This window comes from Triturus cristatus, chromosome 4_2 (assembly GCF_964204655.1).
Source record: "Triturus cristatus chromosome 4_2, aTriCri1.1, whole genome shotgun sequence".
NCBI classification, from domain to species: Eukaryota; Metazoa; Chordata; class Amphibia; order Caudata; family Salamandridae; genus Triturus; species Triturus cristatus.
Window position 1 is genome coordinate 701,497,628 of NC_140586.1, and position 21,891 is coordinate 701,519,518.

The following is a 21,891-nucleotide window of genomic DNA, read 5'->3' on the forward strand; positions in this document are numbered from 1 at the left end:
ATATTTCACATCTTTTCGTGTCAACTTCTGTGAAGGTTTTGCAATCACTGAGAAACCACTGATGCACTGTCTGCAGTATCTAACCATTCCCAAGAACATTCAAACTTCTGTCTGAGTTTTGGGTACGTTCATTTGTTTAATCACACTAATTCGTTCTGGTGTCACCTTCCTGACTTCTTTTTCTATTTTGTGTCCTAGGTATTGGATTTCCTTTTTACAAAATTGAAATTTTGCTGTTGACACTTTGTATCCATCTTCTGCCAAATGGTTCAGTAAGGCAATGGTATATGTCATACATGCCTCTCGTGTCTTTGATGCCACTAATAGGTCATCAATGTATTGAACCAAAACTGAATTTCCTGGCATGATCAAAGTCTCCAAACACCTTTTCAGAATTTGATTAAAAATTGAAGGACTCTCCGTGTACCCTTGAGGTACTCGGCACCATGCCAAAACACGGTCTCCGAAACAGAATGCAAACAGATATTGGCTTTCTGGATGTAAAGGAATCGTGAAAAATGGTTGACACAAATCAATCACTATGTACCATTCAGTATCGCAGGAAATTTGGTAAAGAATCACTGCTGAGTTTGGCACTACTGGACAACAGGGTACTACAATCTTATTAATTTTTCTTAAATCCTGCACTATTCTGTATTTTCTACTGGGCTTTTTAATTCCTATTATAGGCGAATTACAAATACTGCTCAATACTTCTTTCAGAATTCCCTGCTCAATCATTTGGTCAATCACAGGAGTGACTCCTGCAATTACTTCCGAACTCATTTTGTATTGAGGTGTGTTTGGATATATGGCACCCTCTTTCACAGTAATGTGAATAGGATCTACATTTGTCATTAGACCAATCTCCTTTCCTGTAAAATCCCATACGTCCGACCTTACTGTACTCTTTAATTTTTCTGGCAAATCATCCACTTCCATCCCTTGCTTCGCTAACATCATCTTGAATGCGACATCCTCATCAGGTGTCTGAAAAGCAATACCATCTGGCGTACAATAGATGGTACAATTCATCTTACATAGTAAATCTCTCCCTAAGAGATTCACCGGACTCGTGTCACATATGTCAGGACCCTCTAGTCTTCGCAGAAGCAGAATGGATGATGCTCCCAATGCCCGCCCACTGGTGCAGTCGCGCCACTCTACTGAGCAACAGAGCAACGTCACCAATAGGGGGGAAAGGGGAATGGGAAAGAGAAGAGACACTCTTTCTTCGGCTACCACCCTCGTACTTCTCCCTGGACTCTTCTATGTTGAAGTTCCTGGATGCTCAGAGGGTGCTTAATTCACAAAGGGAAAGAGAACATAAATGCAACTACAATCTCTCTACTATGTACCCGAAGTGTACTTAAATTCTATGTTCTCCCTACCCGTTTCAGCAGGAGTTAATGCCTCTCTTCTATATTTTCTGTGTTGAACAATGTGAAATGTTCTGTCTTAGGTTGTGCTGGATATCTGAAACTAAAGAGATATTACATGAGCTTTTCTTAACCAAACCTACTACTAAGTATGTGTGCAACTCTAACATTTAAATACCTTCTATTTCAAACAGTTTTGTTTTAATAGTTCATTCCATTAAAGTCTTTTGTTGGTGATGGTTCTTCCTGGAATTCTTCAGACTTTAGCCCAGGCTTTGCATTACTTGTTCTTTACGCGCAAAGAGGTACAAGGTAGGGAAAAGAGGGAGTAAAGTAAAAAGGGAAAGCGCAACTGAGGGGACAGAAGGACTACCTTGGTGTGAGGTAGGAAGAAGTCTGCAGAATGGTGCAATTTGAAGCAAGCGCTACTTTCTTGGTTGAATCTTACTTGGTATGAGAGTTCCCAGGAGAGTTGCTCTGACTCTGTAGCTCAAACGTCCTTCAGGAGTACTCTGGAAACTGAGGAGATGCGCCTTGGCTGGTGCGCTCACTCGAATGGCGGAAGCGCTGTAATTCTGCTGAGGCCAAGGTATTGAATAACTTAGTTCAAATTTTCTGAGACTCACGCAGCGAGCGCTAGTAAACGCTCACGCGACTACTTATTTAGTGCTCTGAGGCTTTGAAAATGAGCGTGAGTAGAAGCTCACGCGACTAAGAATTCCAATATTCTGAGACTCTGACAGCGAGCGCTAGTAAACACTCACACGACTATGAATTACGTTCTCTCCTTCAACATAAGCTGAGGAGAAACGGAGGAAACGTGTGAACGCTAACGAACTTCAGTTGAAGTGCGCAACAGTGATTGCGCACACTTCCCTTAACCACTAGACTGCACAGGTGCTTACAGAGAGTCTGATTAGGGGCTACAAAAGCAGCGGCCATCTTGTAACGGCAACTTAAAGCTAAAGTAAGTCATCCCAAAGGTTTACCAGACAGGGTTTGACAATGACCCTTGCCTTTTTCAAATTACTGCGCTGATTCTTATGCATTACTGTGGCAACCATGAACTTCCTAACAACATACCACGAAACAATGAATGTCTCTGAAACTCCCAATATGAACTTCTATTGGATTTGTGACTGGTGTTGTAATATGCTTATTTGAGACTCCTACAACTTGTATAGTTTCTCCCGAGAGGGGTAGGTTCGGATTTTCAGCTGCTCTGACAGTAGAATGGGTAGCACCAGTATCCACTAGGAATGTAATATCATTACCTTCCAATTTTCCGTCAACAAATGGACCTGACTGATCTACTGCCAAAGATGCACCAAGCACGCACTTTTCCTCCCCCCTCAGGCACCGTCATTGAGATGAGTCTGAATCACTCTCATTGCACTGCAACAAGTATTGCGGAACCATTTGCACATTTTGATTCTTACCAACTTCACCTCAGTGAAATTCAGTGTTCGCACTGAACCTCTACACTTGAGCATTTACATTATTTGGCATAGGAGCGTGTGGCACTTGTAACTGTGGAGGAACTACCTGCTGCTGCTGCTGCTGTTTGTGCTGTTGATTCACAACCACCTCATTCTGCATCTGTGGAGTTCAATTTTGATTTACCCCATTAATCTTTTGATCAGATCTACACTCGTTCTTCCAATGTACATACTTTCCACACGCATGACAAGGAGATTTTTTCTTAGCCTCCTCTCTACTCATTTTACCTCTACCTCCACTGAGTACCTGACCATTTTGATTCTGGCCATTCATCTTATAACCTGTTTGAGAACCACTGTTTCCTTCTTGCTACTCTGCTACCTTCACTTGTGCCCACATCCTTTTCTCTATTCAATATCGTCACTACAATACTTCACATACCTAAACTTTTGTCAATTGTTTTACTCTGCCAGCAGATCAATTGCTGCTGAATCATGTTACTAATCTCTGGTTTTAATTCAAACACAAAACGATATACGAAATGTCCCATATCTTTGTCTCCAATATTCTCAAACCCACTGTACTGTTTGAATACCTATAACAATCTTTCATAGTAAGCATGTACTGACTCCTTTGGTTCTTGGGTTGTCCTGTCTATCTTAACCCAATCTGTTTCCTTAGGGGAAATTTTCCCTTTCAAATAAGTGATTATCTGATTATACTTTTTCATCACCTCATCTGATGGTGCACCTGTTTTAGGATCTCTAGGATATTTTTGGCTAATTGACAGTGATCTTACATTCTGCCCATAAATCAGCTGGAACGGCAATCTCAAACAAACCATCTAAATCCTTTAACAAAACCTTTGAAATTTTCACAAACCTCTCTACCTGTTCGTACCACTCCACTGGTTTCTCCCTTAATCTGGGAAAATAGTTTGTAAAGGATAATATATCCTATCTCGTCCAGGGAACGTGAACATATCCACTGCCCTTTCAGCTTGTCCTCTCTCTCTCAACGGAAACAAAGACTCTCCTTTTATAGCTACCTCTTCCTTCTTTTTCGTCCATCTACCTTTCCACCGTTCTACATCTCCCCATTTTTTCAAAATATTCATCAACTTCTTTATCTGTAATCTTTTTCCAGGTGCATTGAAACTTTCCAAATCGTTATCAGTAAAATCCAACCTGTATGTTTTCTGCAACACCTTCAACTTCCCTATGTCTATTCCATTTTCACTAGAAGCCTCATTTTCTCATGAAGATTTCTCACTCTCCATGTAATATTTTTACATAAAAACAACAGCTCTTCATCTCGATATGCCCCTAGTCTGTCTGGACTTATTGTACCAATAATCATCTCTTCCAAATCTACTCTCAATTGACTCACATTTATACTCTGTGGTTGAGGTTTTTATTTTTCCATTCCCTTTATCCAATCACCTCATTCATCTGGTGAAGGACCTACTCATCTCTCTGTCATTGGAGTGAAATTCGGGCCTATTCTCCTCGGGTCCATTTGTATACTTCTCTTAGGGGTTTCATTTATCATTTCACAAACCGGAATATTTAACAACGAAGTATTCGTGTCAGCCTGTCCATCCTCGTCTGCTACCGTCACCATTTCACTCCTGACACTACTCTTTGGAACTGCCAACGTATGTACTTTTGATATATTCTGTTTTTCTCCATTTAATGGAATTACGGGACCGATTGTTACTGGTACGGTCCATGCTTCCGCATTTAAACTTAACTGATTTCTTTTCTGGGTCATCTCTTCTCTTGCCTTATTCAACATATCCATTTCACTTTCTCGTACTACTCTAGTTATTTTCCGGACTTATGGAAATAATGGGGTTCCCATTAGTGGTGCATTTGAAGTCACTTCACCTGAATTTTCTTGATATGGCGGAGGTCTTTTGGTCAAAATGTCATCTAACAACTCATCATCAGAATCGTTTGGGTCATAGCTTAATCTAGAACTCTCTATATTATTTTTTTTCTCTTTACATTTACCTACTGTCTGGTCTTCAGCAACTAAAACCGGGTATAAACCCTCAGTTATCACAGCTCTCCTCCATCTTTTTATTTTATCTTCCCTTTTCTTTATCTCCTGCCTCTTCGATATTTCTCTCTTTTGAATGCCTCTACTTCCCATTCCTCTAGCACTTCATACTGTGTAGGTCTGGGATTTGACTCTAGTGAATTAATTTGATCTCTCAAATTCTGTAATATCCATACATTAAACGAACGATGCTGTGGGAAAACTATAACACCATCATCCTTAGTATATTCCGCCCAATTCTCTTACCAAGTACACCTATGGTATCCTCGCTCCAACATCATAAAGGAAGCAGGCGTTCTTGGAGGTTGAATAGGAATTCCCTCTCTAGTCACTATTGGTTTGTCCTTTTTAAAGAAATTCTTTATTTTCTTAAGCAACTTTATTTTCCGACTCTGTAAGCTAATCTATCTCAGCAAAACAAACAAGGAAACCTTTCTGTAATTCTACTTTTTATATTTGTCAGTGATCGTCCTATACCAGCGCCGCTCACACCAACCAACCAAATCAGAGCACTCCTACGTAAGCAATATCTCAACTAATACCAACACAGCTCACAAGAGTCAACCAATCACAGCTCTCCAAGCTCCCGCTATCTGACCAATGCCAGCGCAGCTTTTTCGGACGTCAGTATTACTCCTTCTACTGACCCTCCCTTTACAAAATAATACGGCAATGTATTTTCTAGAGTTTCTTCACAAAAATCTATTCAATAACAATATAAAACAATGCTACCTTGTCTGTTCCACTAAATAAAGAGATAGTTTGACTTCATATGAGAGATTCTTACACTTCGAGTAAAACAACAACCAGCGCTATTCTACACCCAAACAAGCTACAGGTGGACTTGATTCACCTCTAGGGATAAGGCCAAAGTTTCGCAAGAGGATTTTTTGCTGTAAAAGAGGTCTTGGTACTCCTCTGGGGATAAGGCCAGAGTTTTGGAAGTGGACCTTTCAATATTTCAGACACTCTACTCACATACGAAATTGTCCCTAAATATAACACCTACAGCCTTACGCAATACAGTATTATAACAACAGACAAAGTACTTCAGTAGTGTGATTACTTTATCCACACTCTTCCTCTGCCTATATCCCTAACATTACATACAAATGGCCGATACACATTCACCCAACTCAAGTTTTAATGACTTAACCAGTTGTTTTCTTTTACATTTCAGGGAACAATGAATTCAGGACAGGAACAGGAAAACGGGTAGGCCTCAATCTGGATACAGTAAACCGATGGACAGCGACGATCTCCCTCTCTCTAGCTTCTCAGAGACGCTCCCCAAAAACCACACCCCTAAAGACACCCCAGTTATACCCTAAAACCTACATGTCCAACCCACAACAGTTGAAACAATTAATTAAACTCAGCTTCTCATTGGATGGTTTAGGGGGGTGTTCAATCACACTACCAGGATCACATTCTTAATTCTACAGTCTTTGTTTTTACATCGTTCCCATTACGTGATCCTCAACTTGTTCATTTATTCATGATACATGTAACAATTTAATCGTTCACATGAGTCTTTCTGCTACGTCCGTGGAAGAAGTCTTGGGTCTCACGGCCAGTCTCGTCTCTTGGCAGACAAACAATGTTTTCCTAGCTGATCAACATTGGCTTTTCACACTCTTCTGTAGCACTCAGCTTTTCTGTCTATTCATTGGGTTATTCATGCTTTTCTCCAGCCCCCATCTACCATGTCAATTTTAATAAAATGCAGGTCCATTCAGCTCACTATGACGAATAAAACATAAGCATTTATTAATTACTTGAAAATGCACTTTTCACTGTTTACCACCCACATTTGCACTATCACCTGTTAATATTTTTCTTAGCAAAGCTTTAAGCAAAAGCGGCAATACTTGTTGTTATTCTTAAAGTAAGATGCAAGATGCGAAATGCGGCCTAGTCATGCATTATTTTTTTTGTTTCTTTCAAAGCGCAATGTAAAATGCAGCCTAGTCCTTTCGTGCATTAGTTCACATTAGTGCATGCATGCGCAAAGCGGTTTCCCATGTATTTTATGTGATTTGTATGTTAATTTCCATGGCACACTGTTAGTAAGTATTACGGTGGTGTCAATTCGAGCAGTTTTTCTTTTTGCAAAACCCTGCTCCATCACTGGCAGCGCTGATGATGATGTGAACCTGCAGAGTTTTATATAGCGCAAACTAGATCCAAAGGTATCAGAGCGCTTTACATGAGCACCAGTTATGTTACGTTGCTTCTCCAGCAGGAGGTTCTGTCATTGCTGCAAAAGGGTGTAATCGAGGTGGTTACGGAGCAGGGTGGGGTCAGGGGTGCTGCTCTCAGTACTTCGTGATACCCAAAAAGTATGGTTGTTTGCGGCTGATTCTCGACCTAAGGGTTTTGAATGTTTACCTCAAACAGGAGAAATTCAAAATGTTGACCCTTGCTCAGGTTCTTCTTGCACTGTAGAAGGAAGACTGGATGGTTTCGATCAATTTACAGGATGCGTATTTTCACATTCCGATCGCATCAGAAGTATCTCCGTTTTATGGTTGGATCTCAACATTACCAGTTTGCAGTCCTTGCTTTCGGCCTTACTTTCGCTCCTCGGAAAGGTCACAAAGGTGATGGCGAGGGTGGCAGCTCATCTCAAAAGGTCAGGGATTTCTGTTTTCCCTTTCTTGTCAACTGGCTGCTCAAAACAAAGTCGCCAGAGATGGCGCTTCCTCATTTGCAGGAAACAACACAATTGTTGTTCGAGTTGGGGTTTTTCAATAAATGTACCCATATCTCACCTGATGCCCTCTCAGCGCAACCTGTTTATAGGGGCAGTACTGGACACTACTGTAAGTCGTGCATTTCTGCCTCTACAGAGGATTCAAGACATCCAGGCCATGATTCCACTTTTTCAAAATGGAGCAGCTGTTCCAGTCCTGAAGGTCTTGCGCCTGCTCAGTCTGTTTGCTTCCTACATACTGTTGGTCAACCCTGCACACTGGCATATGAGGGCCCTCCAGTGGTGCCTCTGCAAGCAATAGTTTCAACACAACAGAGATCTCAAAGAGGGAGTCAGAATCTCCAGGGTCACTGCAGCAAATCTGCTATGGTGGAGTGTTCCAGGCAACCTGTCTTGAGGGAAGCCGCTTCAACCTCCTTCTCCGGTGACCACAGTATAACGCATGGGTGGGAAGCCCATCTGGAGGATCTGGTGGTCAAAGGTCTTTCGTCTCCAAAGGAAAGATTGTTTCACATAATTCTTCTGGAATTGCGGGCGATACGTTTGGTTCTCAAGGCCTTCCGTATGATGGAACAATGGCCACTTGAACAACTACAGTCTAAACAACTACTCCTTAACCACTACTTAGTCTAAACCACTAAAGTTTTAACAACAACTATTTTTTACAACTTCTATGCCTTTAGCATGATTGCCTTTACCCCATTAATGTATCTATTTTACAGGTAAGTATAAACCCATATTTATATATATATGATGTATAGATATGTAGATGTACGAGATTAATTCTAACATATAACTCACAGAGGAACAGTCTATGTTGCATTGTAAAGAAAAATTGGCCCATCATCCTAAGTGACCCTGTGATAGGAGACAGATTACCTAAAAATCCTACCATAACATTTAGGAAGGCTACTTCAATGAGTGACTCCCTAGTCAGCAGTAGTCCAGAAATATTAACCAAAACCATCTGGGTGACACAAAAGGAAGGGATTCATAAGATGCACCACATGTAGGTTTGGCGTAAATAAAACCACATATTCCACACATTTCAAGGACTAGCCGATTAAGATTCAGAAACTCCTAACATGTAAGACCGACCACTTGGTATATGTGCAGGAGTGCTCTTGTGAACTACGATATGTAGGTAGTACTAAACTACAAGTACACAAGAGAATTCTCCAGCACATAAGAGCAGTTACCAACTCCGATCCAACATATCCGGTGGCTCGGTATTTTAAGGAGGTACATGGAAACAGTCTAGACCATCTCAAATATTATGTGGTGGACTCAGTTTCATGCATGAGACGAGGCGGCAGCAAAGAGGCTGCATTAAGTCGATTAGAGACTCATTATATACTGGAGCTCGACACCAAAAGCCCACAGGGGCTAAATGCCAATGAGGATCTATACACCTGCCTATAGGGTTACACGATGGTAATGATTGATGTATAGGTATAACAAGAATCCTCACACATAGCCAGCAAAAGTGAAGTACATGAACAAGTACCCTATTTACATATATGCATCTATGCAATGTTAGTATTGAGCATCTGCACTTTATCTTCCCCTTCTTTTTGTCTTTTTCTAGTTAGTATTTTAATTAGGACCAGTTAGTTCCTTTTATAGTAACAAGGTTGCACAAGGGGTGTGGGTGTTTATATATTTGCATATGCACTTTAATTATGCACTTTAGAAATAGCAGCAAAGCAAGCCCCCTTCGGCAGTATTAATAAACACTAGCATTGGGGTCAACAAAATTATCCATATACTATTTTGAGGAGAAAACGATCCTCTGCAGAAATACAATATGGTGGAGAGCACAGCATGGTCTATTGTAAAAATCAACAATATGTATGTAATATTATGCTGCTCTTTATTTAAATACTATGAAATTCCCTATGCACTTGTCACTTTAAATGAGATAGTTGTCCGTAGCAGCGTCATGTGATCAAGGCCTGCGAAGGCCGAAACACGTTATGGTGGAGAGCTGAAAATAAACTTCAAGCACGTGTAAAAGTGGTGTCCGTTCCTGTTTGTTCCGAGTTGCAAGGGAACGTAGAACGAAGGAGTAAAGCTATCTCTCTATCTATCTATCTATCTATCTATCTATCTATCTATCTATCTATCTATCTATCTATCTATCTATCTGTATATATATATATATATATATATATATATATATATATATATTCACTAAAAAAAACATAGGTTTCAGGGACGTTATAGTTAGTTGAAGATTTGACTCATATAAAACCAGAGAAATTCGCCTGTTATAGTTAGTTGAGCTAACTATAACTCGCGCACCCGCAATGCACTGCTCATGATGTCACATATTACATCACTCATGACATGGTCAGTGACATCACTGATGACATCTCAAATGACATCACTCATGACATCACTCATGACATCATCCAGTGAATGTGTGTTTCGATAAAATGTAAATAATAAGGAATTATTTTGTATGTATGTGACTGACTGTATAAGTGAGTGATTGAACGTGTGTTACTGAATGCATGGGTTACTGACTAAACTGTGTAAATGTCTGTATTAGTCTCTCCATTGGTGTGTAAGCAACTGCATGGGTTGCGGAATACCTACATGAGTGTCTATATAGGTTATTGATTTGTTGTCTGAGTATCTGTATGGGTCCCTGAGTGTCTGTGCGGGTGGGTGGGTGTATGAGTCTGTGCATAGATGTCTGAGTGGGTGATTCAGTGGTTGTATGGATTAAAAAGTTCATCTGGAAAGGGCTGTATGGGTGAGTTAGTGTGTCTATGGGTGTGTTGGTGAGTGAATAAATGTCTCAGTGGTATATCTGTGACTAACTACATATGTTGTAAGCCACTATATGTGAGTGTTGGAGTATATAAATGAGTATACGTGAGACTAAGTTATTTCAAGAATGGGTGTATAAATAAGTGTCTGCTTCTATCAGTGATTGTATAAGACAGTAAATATGTGTTAGTATCTGTATAAATAAGTGATGTGGTATGTCTAAAACTAACGAAGTTGGTATGTATAACTGTATACATGATTAAATGGGTATGTGATTCATTCTTTGTGTTACTGACTAGGCGTGTGAGTAACTCTATGGATGAGTGGCAGCGTATGACTGCATGTATAGATGTATGAGTGTATATTATAGTCCTCTATTGATGAGTAACTACATGTATAAGTGACTGGATGTGTGTGTAGACCTAGGAAATAGTGAGTGCTATGTAGTATATGGCATTCTTCTGTGCATGGTTTCAAAAATAGCAGTCAGCATTTTAGAATTGGTGTATCAAAGTTCATATTAGAGCATCAGTATGTGCATCAGATTGTCACGTGGATGATGTCATGAGTGATGTCATGAGTGATGTCATTTGAGATGTCATCAGTGATGTCATCAGTGATGTCATCAGTGATGTCACTGACCACGTCATGAGTGATGTAATATGTGACATCATCAGCAGTGTATTGCGGGTGCGTGAGTTATAGTTAGTTCAACCAACTATAACAGGCGAATTTCTCTGGTTTTATATGAGTCAAATGTTCAACTAACTATAACGTCCCTGAAATCTATGTTTTTTTAGTGAATTTCAAAGGGTTTTTAAATGCTAGTTCCTAACTATAACGTCTGTAAAACCTATGGTTTTTTCAGTGAATTTCAAAGGTTTTCTAATATTAATTTCATATTTTAATATTTATAAAACCTATATTTTTAAATATTTTGGAACTCTATTATACTTCTTGTTTTTAACTTTAAAAATCATGTAATGTTTTATATCTTCCCCCCAAAATATGTATATATATATTTTTTTTTAGAGAAAACTGCACTCCCATACCCGTAGCGTACCAAGCTCCATCACCACACAAATCCTATCCGCCATATTGCTAAACTTGTAAATGATGCGCATTTCGTATCCGACCAGTTTGTGGCACCGCATCCCGTGTAACATCATATACGCATGAATTCACCCCAGGTACTACTTTGGTATCCGACATGTACGCAGTACCAAGCCACGGGTTACGTATGGGGTCGCGCCTGCTGCGCGTTGCGTATTTGACGAGTACACGCAGCCAGGCCCTGTGTTACGTCACAGACGTATAGTATCGTGCCAGGTACGCCATTCCCTTTTTTTTTGTCTCAAAAGTATATCTAAATAACTTTAAACAGTATATGAGAGCACGCGAAAATCTAAATTATTTTAAACATTTATATATTTCTAACTGTAATAAACTTATATTATGATAAATATATTTTGTCAATATCGCGTCGGGTGCGGCCTCCTTGCGCGCTCGGTGCGCGATTGCCATGTGACCTTAAAAAAAAGCATTTGATTGGTTCATAACATTTCCTATTGTAACAGTTGTACGACTCCACCCATTTTACTCATTCTCTCTACAGCGTTTGATGAGAGACACCTCTTCTGCTTAGAAACCTTTTTTGAAAAGTGTTTCCTGTATACACATATCTTATACTACACACAACATGCAACGATCATCTTGATCAATATTCATGCTCTGTACATTAACCTTCCACGTGTGAATGCCATGCATCTCAAACGATCCATCAAAAAACAAATATGTGTTACACGATGCCCCTGGTGTGTGTGTCTGCACATTATTGTGCTGCCTTTTGGCCTGGGTATTGCTGGCTCTAAGGAGAATCATCAGCCACGGGCAAACTGCACATCCTAGATCACATGCCATCTCATTAACGATTGTTTCCGCCCCCCCCCCCCTGACACATGCTACACTAATCTTAATTGCACACTCTGCGAGGTCAAAACTACAAAAGAAACACACATAAGTACACTTCCTGGCCAGGCAGGATCTGAACAACGCCCAAGTCCCCGTAATGATTATTCACACCCCTACGCTGGCCTGGCATACGCAAGCCCAGCCCACTTTGCGTACGTATAAATAGGATAACCACAACGCCACACGTCCCTCTTCTTCCACACTACCTCAAATGATTTGCCGCATCCACCTCGCATATCACAGTGCCAAATAAAAAAAAGAAATGGATCCATGAGGTGTACTCTATCCTGCCAATCAACACAGGCTCTAAATTGTGAGCCCTACTGCCCGTCGTCTATGAAAGGGATCCATGAGGTGTACACTCTCCTGCAATCAACACTCCATCTGAATTGTGAGCACTGCTGCCCGTAGTGTTTGCTCACACAACAATGACAGCAGGTAAGCAGAGCGGCCTTGGTGCACAGGGCCTCCAATTGAGTGCGCTGCGGCGAGAGGGGTGGGGTGCTTCAGCCTAGCTGCGCAGGTCCGAACAAACGATATTGCCATGTGTTATGATGTGATCTTTGACCTCATTCAGTCACATCTCTGTCTCATTTTAAAGACCTGCTGGACTGTACTGTAGGCCTGAGCCAGTGTGCAGCGCTGCCCTACAGACATCTCTTCAGCGCGGTGCTGCGGGAGGGATGGGATGCATCAGCCAGACTGCGCACGTGCGAATAAGCGATATTGCCATGTGTTATGATGTGATCTTTGACCTCATTCAGTCACATCTCTGTCTCATTTTAAAGACCTGCTATACCATAAAGTAGGCCTGAACCTACGGGCAGCGCTGCCCTACAGACACCTGTTGAGGACGGTTCTGCGGGAGGGGTGGGGTGCATCACTCTGAGTGCGCACGTGCGAAAAGGCAATGTTGCCGTGCGTAATGATGTGATCTCTGACCTCATTCAGTCACATCGGTCTAATTTTAAGGACCTGCTGGACTTTACGTAGGCCTGAACCAAAGGGCAGCGATGCCCTACAGACACGTGGCGTTGGCTTTTAGGACACTGTAGTGAGCTCCTTACTAAGTGTACATGCACACAGGCTCCCACCACTGCATTACACGCGCACATTATCCTTCTAGCATGCGCTCTGTTCCTTTGTATGTGAACGTTGGCATAACATATTATTATTTAACCTTGTGTATTCTCGTGCACTCCAACTCCTCTTTGAACCACAATTACCACTAACAGTTGGTAGATCGTACTTCAAAAACGAAGGATGCACTCAACTCCTATTTTCTATCAAGCTTGAAATAAACCTTTATTTACCTCCAGACGTTTCCACCATTAAAATATTTCTCCCTTTTCAGACATTCCATTGATTGCCACAAGAAGGGCGGAGAGGGAGCTGACCCCGCAATGATGCCCTGCCATTCTGACACCTTCCATCGTGGTATCAAGACACTGTCCCCGACCGGAGAACTTGGCTATCGGACAAACATACCCCGGACTAGGAGCTTGCACCAATACGTCGTGGGACACACCAGTGGTGGCAGGTGAGCAGTGAAGCCTCGGTGTGCAAGACCTACAATTGAGCACAGTGCGGGGGTTGGGGTGCAGCACCCTGGTGCACAGGTGCATGCAAGCGATTTTCCCGTAGCTAATAATGTAGGACTATATTATCAAACAACGGCGATAACATTATCACCACTTTCGTGACAGGAAACTGCCGCTGAAGCGACAATAAGGGGTTGATAATATGCCCTTGTAAATTCCCATAGAAGCCCAGGTTCACACCAGAACCTGGGCTTCTAAGGGAATTCACAAGGGCATATTATCAACCACTTATCGCCGCTTTAGCGGCAGTTTCCTGCCGCTAAAGCGGCGATAATGTTATCGCCTTTCCTTCATAATATGGTCCATAATCTCTGGCCTCATGTATTTAATTTTAAGGATTCGCTGAACCACACTGTTTCTCGCAGACCCCAGCGTCCTAGACAAACGGATGACGGAGGGTAAACACTAAGGGCTGGGTGCAATAGGCCAACGCTCTGTCTCATCCTCCCTCTCTTCTTTTGACTCTCCCTCCCCTTCTCCCTTCCACCCACTCCCCCTCCCTTCCATTCTCACTATGGTCCTTTCATTCGAACTACCTTTCTTTACCTCTTCCACATAGCACACATACTAATGTTTCATTTTTGTCTTGCAGGTTTCCTACGCTGCTTCCACTGGAGTCCAACCCATGTTCATTTTATTATACTGTTCTATTAAAGTTACATTTCTATTTATTTCTGTTTTAATAAAGGTTACTTATTTGTTCAAATAAATAACTGAGTGTATAGGTCTTCTTTTTCTGACGACACTTGTCTATTGTTTATTGTGAAAATCATCTGTTTAAAGGAGATTTTAAGGACAACATTATTTAATATTAGAGTGCACCTACCAAACATAATCTAACTGACTATTAGACAAATGAAGCCTGGGTAATTGTACAACTGCAAGAGTTCTATGAGTGTATCACTTTATAACACCATAAGTACTGCCCATGTGATTACAGAACAAATAAGGCACTGCCTAGGACCATCGAGGCTTCAGGGACTGCTGAGGCCCACCCTGCATATTTAAATAAAGACCCAGACCCCGGACTTCAGTTGGCCTCAAACCCCCCAAACAATTAGTAAACAATACCAGGGAAGGTGCCGCTCCCCTAGGCTGCAAAATGTCTCTGTGCCCTTCCGTACCTAATTTACATGTGACATTAAGATCCCCAGCCCTACAGAGACCCAGCAATATAATAATTGGATTGGCCACAGAACATTACCCACCCACCAGGGGCCTCATTTAAAAGAACGGGTGAGACCCTGCTTTTTTTGTTTTGTTCTTTTCTCTCCATTTTTACCATCCACATCCTCTCTATTACAGCAATACGAGGTTTTCCTCCTTTCACTTCAAGTAGTCGAACAAGTATTTGCTATCACAGGGTGGAAGCCATGCACCACCCTCTAATAGCAAACACAAATGTCCAGCGAATGCACACCCCGGGACATTGTATGAGCTGCGCCTGAGAGGTCGCCTTCCCTACTACCATGATGCATTTGTTAGTTTAAACGCATACTGACACTACTTACACACGTGTAGTACTGTGACGAGAATGTAGTGAAAAGCAGAGAAAGCGCAAAATCTAAAAATATAATTCCTACCAGAAGTCATTTGACATAGTTCAATGAGCCGACGACCCTGGCATGAGTAGAAACAGCTACACGAACAAAACGGGTCTTCAGCACAATGCAAGCAATTTTGAAATATTGCTGAGTGGTGCCTTCTTTTTGCCTTCTCCCACTCGTCGCCAAATGTATGTAGTGAAGAGGCAGACAGCAGTGAATCCAATAAGTAGATTTATTACAAAAAAACAAGACACCTGAAACAACCACCAACAGGAGCAGACAGCAGAGCAACCGTCTAATCCAGCATCGTGTATAAACTCCGCAAGGTTCCCCTCATGACAGCCCTACATTCTAACATTACATACTGAGGGCCATATTATCAAGGAACGGCGTTAAAATTATCGCCGCTTTAGCGGCAGGAAACTTCCGCTAAAACAGCGATAATGGGCTTGATAATATGCCGTAGAGAATTCCAATAGAAGCCCATGTTCTCGAGTTAACACGGGCTTCTATTGGAATTCTGTGTGGCATATTATCAAGCCCATTTTCGCCGTTTTAGCGGCAGTTTCCTGCCGCTAAAACGGCGGTAATTTTAACGCCGTTCCTTGATAATATACTAACATTCTACTATGACTTACAATGGAATACTACACAGAGCACATGACTTTACAGCAATGAGCTCATAGTTTCATCCACGAGTCTTGACACCGGTAGGGGTAAGACTTTCGCTTCCCACTCCCTATATTGCAGAAACGTAAACGAACACTTCTTCCACAAATATGCTACAGCGCCCAGAGCACATCACTTTACAGCAATGAGCTCACAATTTAGGCTCACGGTTTAATCCCCAAGTCTTCACACCAGTAGGGATGAGTAGTTCGCTTCCCACTCCCTATATACTATAAACGTATACTAACACTACTTACACACTTATACTATAGCGGCTAGTATCCTACACCACCCAGAGCCCATTACTTTACAGCAATCAGCTCGGTTTCATCCCCAAGTCTTCACACCTGTAGGCGTAACTACTTCGCTTCCCGCTTCCGGTATACTATCAACACACAGTAGCAGTCGGTAGTTCGCTTCCCACTCCCTGTATGGTATAAACGCCTACTAACACACGTATGCTACAAACACCAGACCACAACACTTTACAGCAATGGCATCACGGTTTAGACTCTCGGTTTCATACCCGAGTGTAGCACCAAATCATATCACCACCATGCCACTCTGAGCAACACCGCACTGTCAGACCGTTAACAGTGATAACTACCTTCTGTCGACCGCCAGTAGGTAATCCAGAACAAATTACAATAGTTTCTTGATTCTTTTAGCTTTAAAAAATTCTCTCTTTTACTGTCTTTCTACTTTTCCATATCAATGGTTTTCGAAGTCAGAAATGCAACTTAGTCTATCAACACACTTTCTAGAACATTCTACAACACGTGGAGGTTAAAAGTTCATCAATTTTTGTAAACATAACAATACTTTTTTGCAACATTTTCTCAAACATTTAACGGCACGTGCAGGTTAAAAGTTCACTATTGTTTAAAGTTCGAACAGTTCGAACAGTGCCTTCCAAATGCAAGTAGCAGGTGTGGTTGAGTTGAGAAAATGTTGTCCTATAATATGCACTATAATATGTACGTGCAAACTGCTTTTTCTTAACCAATCACAAACATACTTTTCCACAAAACGAATGTGCACCCTACTTTTAAAAAACAATGCGTTTCATCTCCCAATCAGGTACCGTTTTGTATGCGAAAAGAAACTAGTTCCCCATCTTTAAACATATCTCTTATTCTACGAAGGAACTGCATGAGCTACAGACATCTTTCCATACCTTCCAGCCATACCTTCAAAATGCTAGTGTGGATCGTAGGACATACCTATGTTTTCTGGTACAAGAGGTATGCAGAACAGAGACGTATTGACTTAGACCTAGGTTTACAAAATGTGGACATTAAATGGTTTGGACAGAGAGGATTGAAGTGGCACCAATTGTTGCCTTTGGTTAAAACCTGTTTGCATCTCCAACACCCTGACCTCATGATTGTGCACTGTGGTGGAAACGACCTAGGCACATTGACTGGGGTAGATTTGGAAATGCTTATGAAAGACACCTTTGGACAATTTAGGTTACTTTTGCCTCAAACTGTCTTTGTATATTCCAGACAGAAGTGGAAATGGTCCAAACAGTTTTTTCCTCAGATTGAAAAATCTCGGAAAAAAGTCAACAAAGCTGTCTCTGCATACCTCAGAGACCACAAAACGGGGTCCATATACAACAACAACATACGTTTTGATATGGCGGATATATACAGAAGTGATGGAGTACACTTCACAGATCAGGGAAACCGAGTTTTCCTGAATAACTTGAAGTTGTGCATCCGCACTTATATGTAGCTCCAACTAATGAACACAAGGGCTCTTTTTAGAGCCACCCTATAACTTACAACTTAGGCCCGCTATTTTAGGGCCAGATAATGCCAACTACCGCACCCTCGCCCAAATTTATTCTCCACACAGTTGTGGCGCAGCGTCCAGACCATCTCACTTTGCAGCACAGACATCTCGCTTTGATCCCCAGCTCTACTCACCCATAGGGGTGAGTAGTTTGCGCTCTACAAATACCATATTGATTTACCTTCGCACTCCCTATACAACACCACCTAAGCACCATACACAAGCTACAATGTTCTAAGCAAAAGTTCATCCAAGTACCTATAACTACATGCTGACACTACTTGCACAGATGTGGCACAGCGGCCAGAGCACATGACTTCACAGTATATGACACACAGCTTGGGCTCACGCTTTAATCCCCGACTCCGGCAGCAGCTCAGCGTAGCAACATGAGACTCTAGACAATACCTCACATATATTCCGTACCTCAGGACTTTCATACCAGTACGGGTCAGTACTTTGTCCTAGTAGTTATAAACACATCCGGACACTACTTCCTCAACTGTAGTGCAGCGGCCACGGCACATGACTTCACAGCATAACACACAATTTGGGCTCACGCTTTAATCACTGAGTCCCACACCAGCTCACCTTACCCGCATCAGACTCTACCCAATACCTCACTTAATTTCTGTAGCCCACCACTTACACACCGGTAGGGGTAAATGCTTCGCTTCGCACCCCCTCTATAGCACACCCTAAACACCCCACAGAGGTTACAGTGCTCCTACCCTCCTATTTCCCACTTCTTTCCCCCTTTTTTCCCCCTTACTCACTTCAATGGAATTACAAAATGGCGGCCAACACTTCCTAGTTGCAACAGCTCGCAGCCAATCAGCAACAAGCTCGGGCTCGTAACGCCTCAGCCAATCAGATGGCAGAATTCCCAAATATCGATATCTGTAAATTTTGATACTTCTCAAAAACTACTGAACGAATTTACACCAAATAAACAAAAGAGTGCTTTCTAGACCAAGACCCTTCTCCCTGCCAAATTTGGGGTAATTCCGTTCACTCGTTCGACCTGTAGCCTTGTCTAAAGTATCCTATGGAAATTAACATGGAGAAAACACGTTTTGAGACCCCCCTTTTTTCTCGCCCCCCCCTTGATGAATCATCCCCAAACTTTCAACATAGGAGCTGACCTCAACAAAGAATTAGTTTTAAAAATTTCGCGAAGATTCGTCAATCGGCGCCAAAGTTATTGCGAATAGAATGTTGCCATTTTCCTATAGTAACTAGGTCCTAACTATAACTATCTACCGGCGACTGCCAGTAGGTAATATAAATATATGTATGCATGTGTAGTGGGTTTGTATGTACCTGTAAAACACTTGAATTTCGTGGTAAAGACATATGCGTGGTAAAATTATTATTGGTAAGTATTAACACTGTACACATACATACATATATACACACACACTCCTATACACACTAGTAATGTTATAAATCCCTTTTCCACCCAAAAACCTACACCCACCCCAAACTTTAAAAATTCCCTTTCCACCCAAAAACCTATACCCACCATAAACCCTATGGATTCTCTCTACACCCCAAAAACCCAAAAATCCACACCCACCCTAAACCCTAAAAATACCCTTGCAATCCCATAAAACCATACCTACCCTAAACCCTGAAATTACCATTGCCACCCAAAAACCCATACCCACCCTTAACCCTAAAAACACACATGCCACCCAAAAAACGATACCCACCCTAAACCCTAAAAATACCCACAGCCCAAAACCCATGCGGATCACGCATAAATCAGGAACAGACCACTCCGTGATGAAAGAATGAAGTGCTTTAATCCTTAAGTGACAGCAACATGATGCGTTTCGACCGGGAAACCCGGTCTTGATCACATGACATGAGCAAAGGCCATAGAGTTTAAATACAGTGAAGTTTGCCGCTAATGCAACACCCACCAAGTAGTAGAAATGGAAAAAATACTGACACAGAAAACTTGAGCATGCAATCGGATTCCTACTATCAAAGAGAGGCAAACTACATAGTCAAGACCATTCTAATACAGAATTAAAAATTATTAAAATGTAAGTACATTGAAATAAAAAAGTATAAATATATAAATATAAATATATATTATCTCAATAATTCTGTAAAAATTCATAGAGGGTACTAGACTAGTAAAGGGCGAGTGCCCATAGATTGCCTATGATAAATAAAGTCAAGATACTTTAATATCTGCCAGTAAATATCATAAATAGGGGTAAAAATACTAGGAGCAAAAACAGTACACTGTAATAAATATTTGTGCAAAAGTGCAAAGATAATCGAGTATTAACTCATAATCGATTAAACGATATATAGAGATGGACACCTCAAAAAGGCAAAGTGCAAAAAAATCAAATGCAAAAGTGCAAACAATTCTCTAAAATGAATTCCAAATCATTAACACTAGTGTTTATATATGTAACAACATTAAATACAATTTTCTTAAAGCAGATAGTTAGAAAGACTAATTCAGTGTGATCAATTAATCATAACAAACTATCATAAAAAAAACAGCAGGATCAAGAAATTAACAATAAATCCTGTTAAATGGATAAATTCAGCAATCCGATTAAATCCAATCTCTGCCAAATAAATAATTACCCAATCCCCACACCTCGTCTCCACTGAATTAAAACCGGTAAAACCAAGGAGTAAAACCAGCTAAAAGTACGATAAAGAACAAGGCATAAAAAGAATTCAGATAAAAATTCACTAGAGCAGAAAAAAGATTTAAGATCCAATCAATATAAAAAGAATAGCGGTAACAACCAACAACAGTTCATTCATTAGCAAGCTTGTGTAGTGTGAAAGGGCTGTAAAAGGGTAATGGGACAAACCTGCCCCATTAAAGGATCAGATGATATAAAAACATTTTTATAAATAAAAATATTCTTAAGAAGATCCTATCCGAACCCAAAAAAAATTATAAATACAGTAGACCCTATAAAAATTATAAAGGTCTTCCCCAGTATTGAGACCATTAGGAATCTTAGTGTCCAGAAGTAAAAATATAATGGCTTTCCAACTGTCTAAGTTTTCTCTCTCTAGCTCCTCCTCTTTTAGAGGAGGGAACTGCGTCAATAACAAAATTACTTAAATCTTTAAGATTATTTTGATGAACCAATTTAAAATGACGCGCCACAGGGTAGCTAGAGTCGGAGTTAACAATAGCTCTCAGATGCTGCAAGATTCGATTAAAGACTTGGAGCTTGGTGCTCCCGATGTAACGAAGATGGCAAGATGGCAAGTACATTGGAGCACATAAACAGCATAATCTGTTTTACATGTAAACAGACCCTTAATCTTGCATGCATCTTGAGTAAAAGCATCACAATATTCCAAAGTGTTCACTCCGAATTTGCAAGCCTTGCAAGAAATACATTTAAAAAAACCTGATCGATTGGAGAGCCAATTAGAGAATTTAGTTATTTCTGGACTGGTCTTAACCAAGGCATCCCTCATAGAGGGTGCCCTTCTAAAAGATATATAGCAGGTATATCACTGAGTAAGGGTGCAAGGGTAATATCAGTTAAGATAGGCCAATTAGACTTCAAGATGTTCCTAACTTTCTTCTCATGACAACTATAAGTAGTAATCAGTCTAATAGCCGTATCTTCTTTGTGGGATAATCTATCTCCAACTGGAATGGCAACCTTAGTGTTAGGGACCTGCGAAAACTCATCAGTGGTTATACTCAATCTATTCATAGCGTTTTGTAGATCAGCCCTTTTATAGCCACGAGCTAGAAATCTTTGAAAAGATTAATTTAGACAATTATTGAGATCTGTTTCGCTACTGCAGATTCTATAAATCCTTAAAAACTCCCCATAGGGGATGCTTTTAATGAGGTGTCGGGATGGGAACTAGAAGCATGCAGAATCGAGTTGCCTGCTGTGGACTTTCTGTGTAAT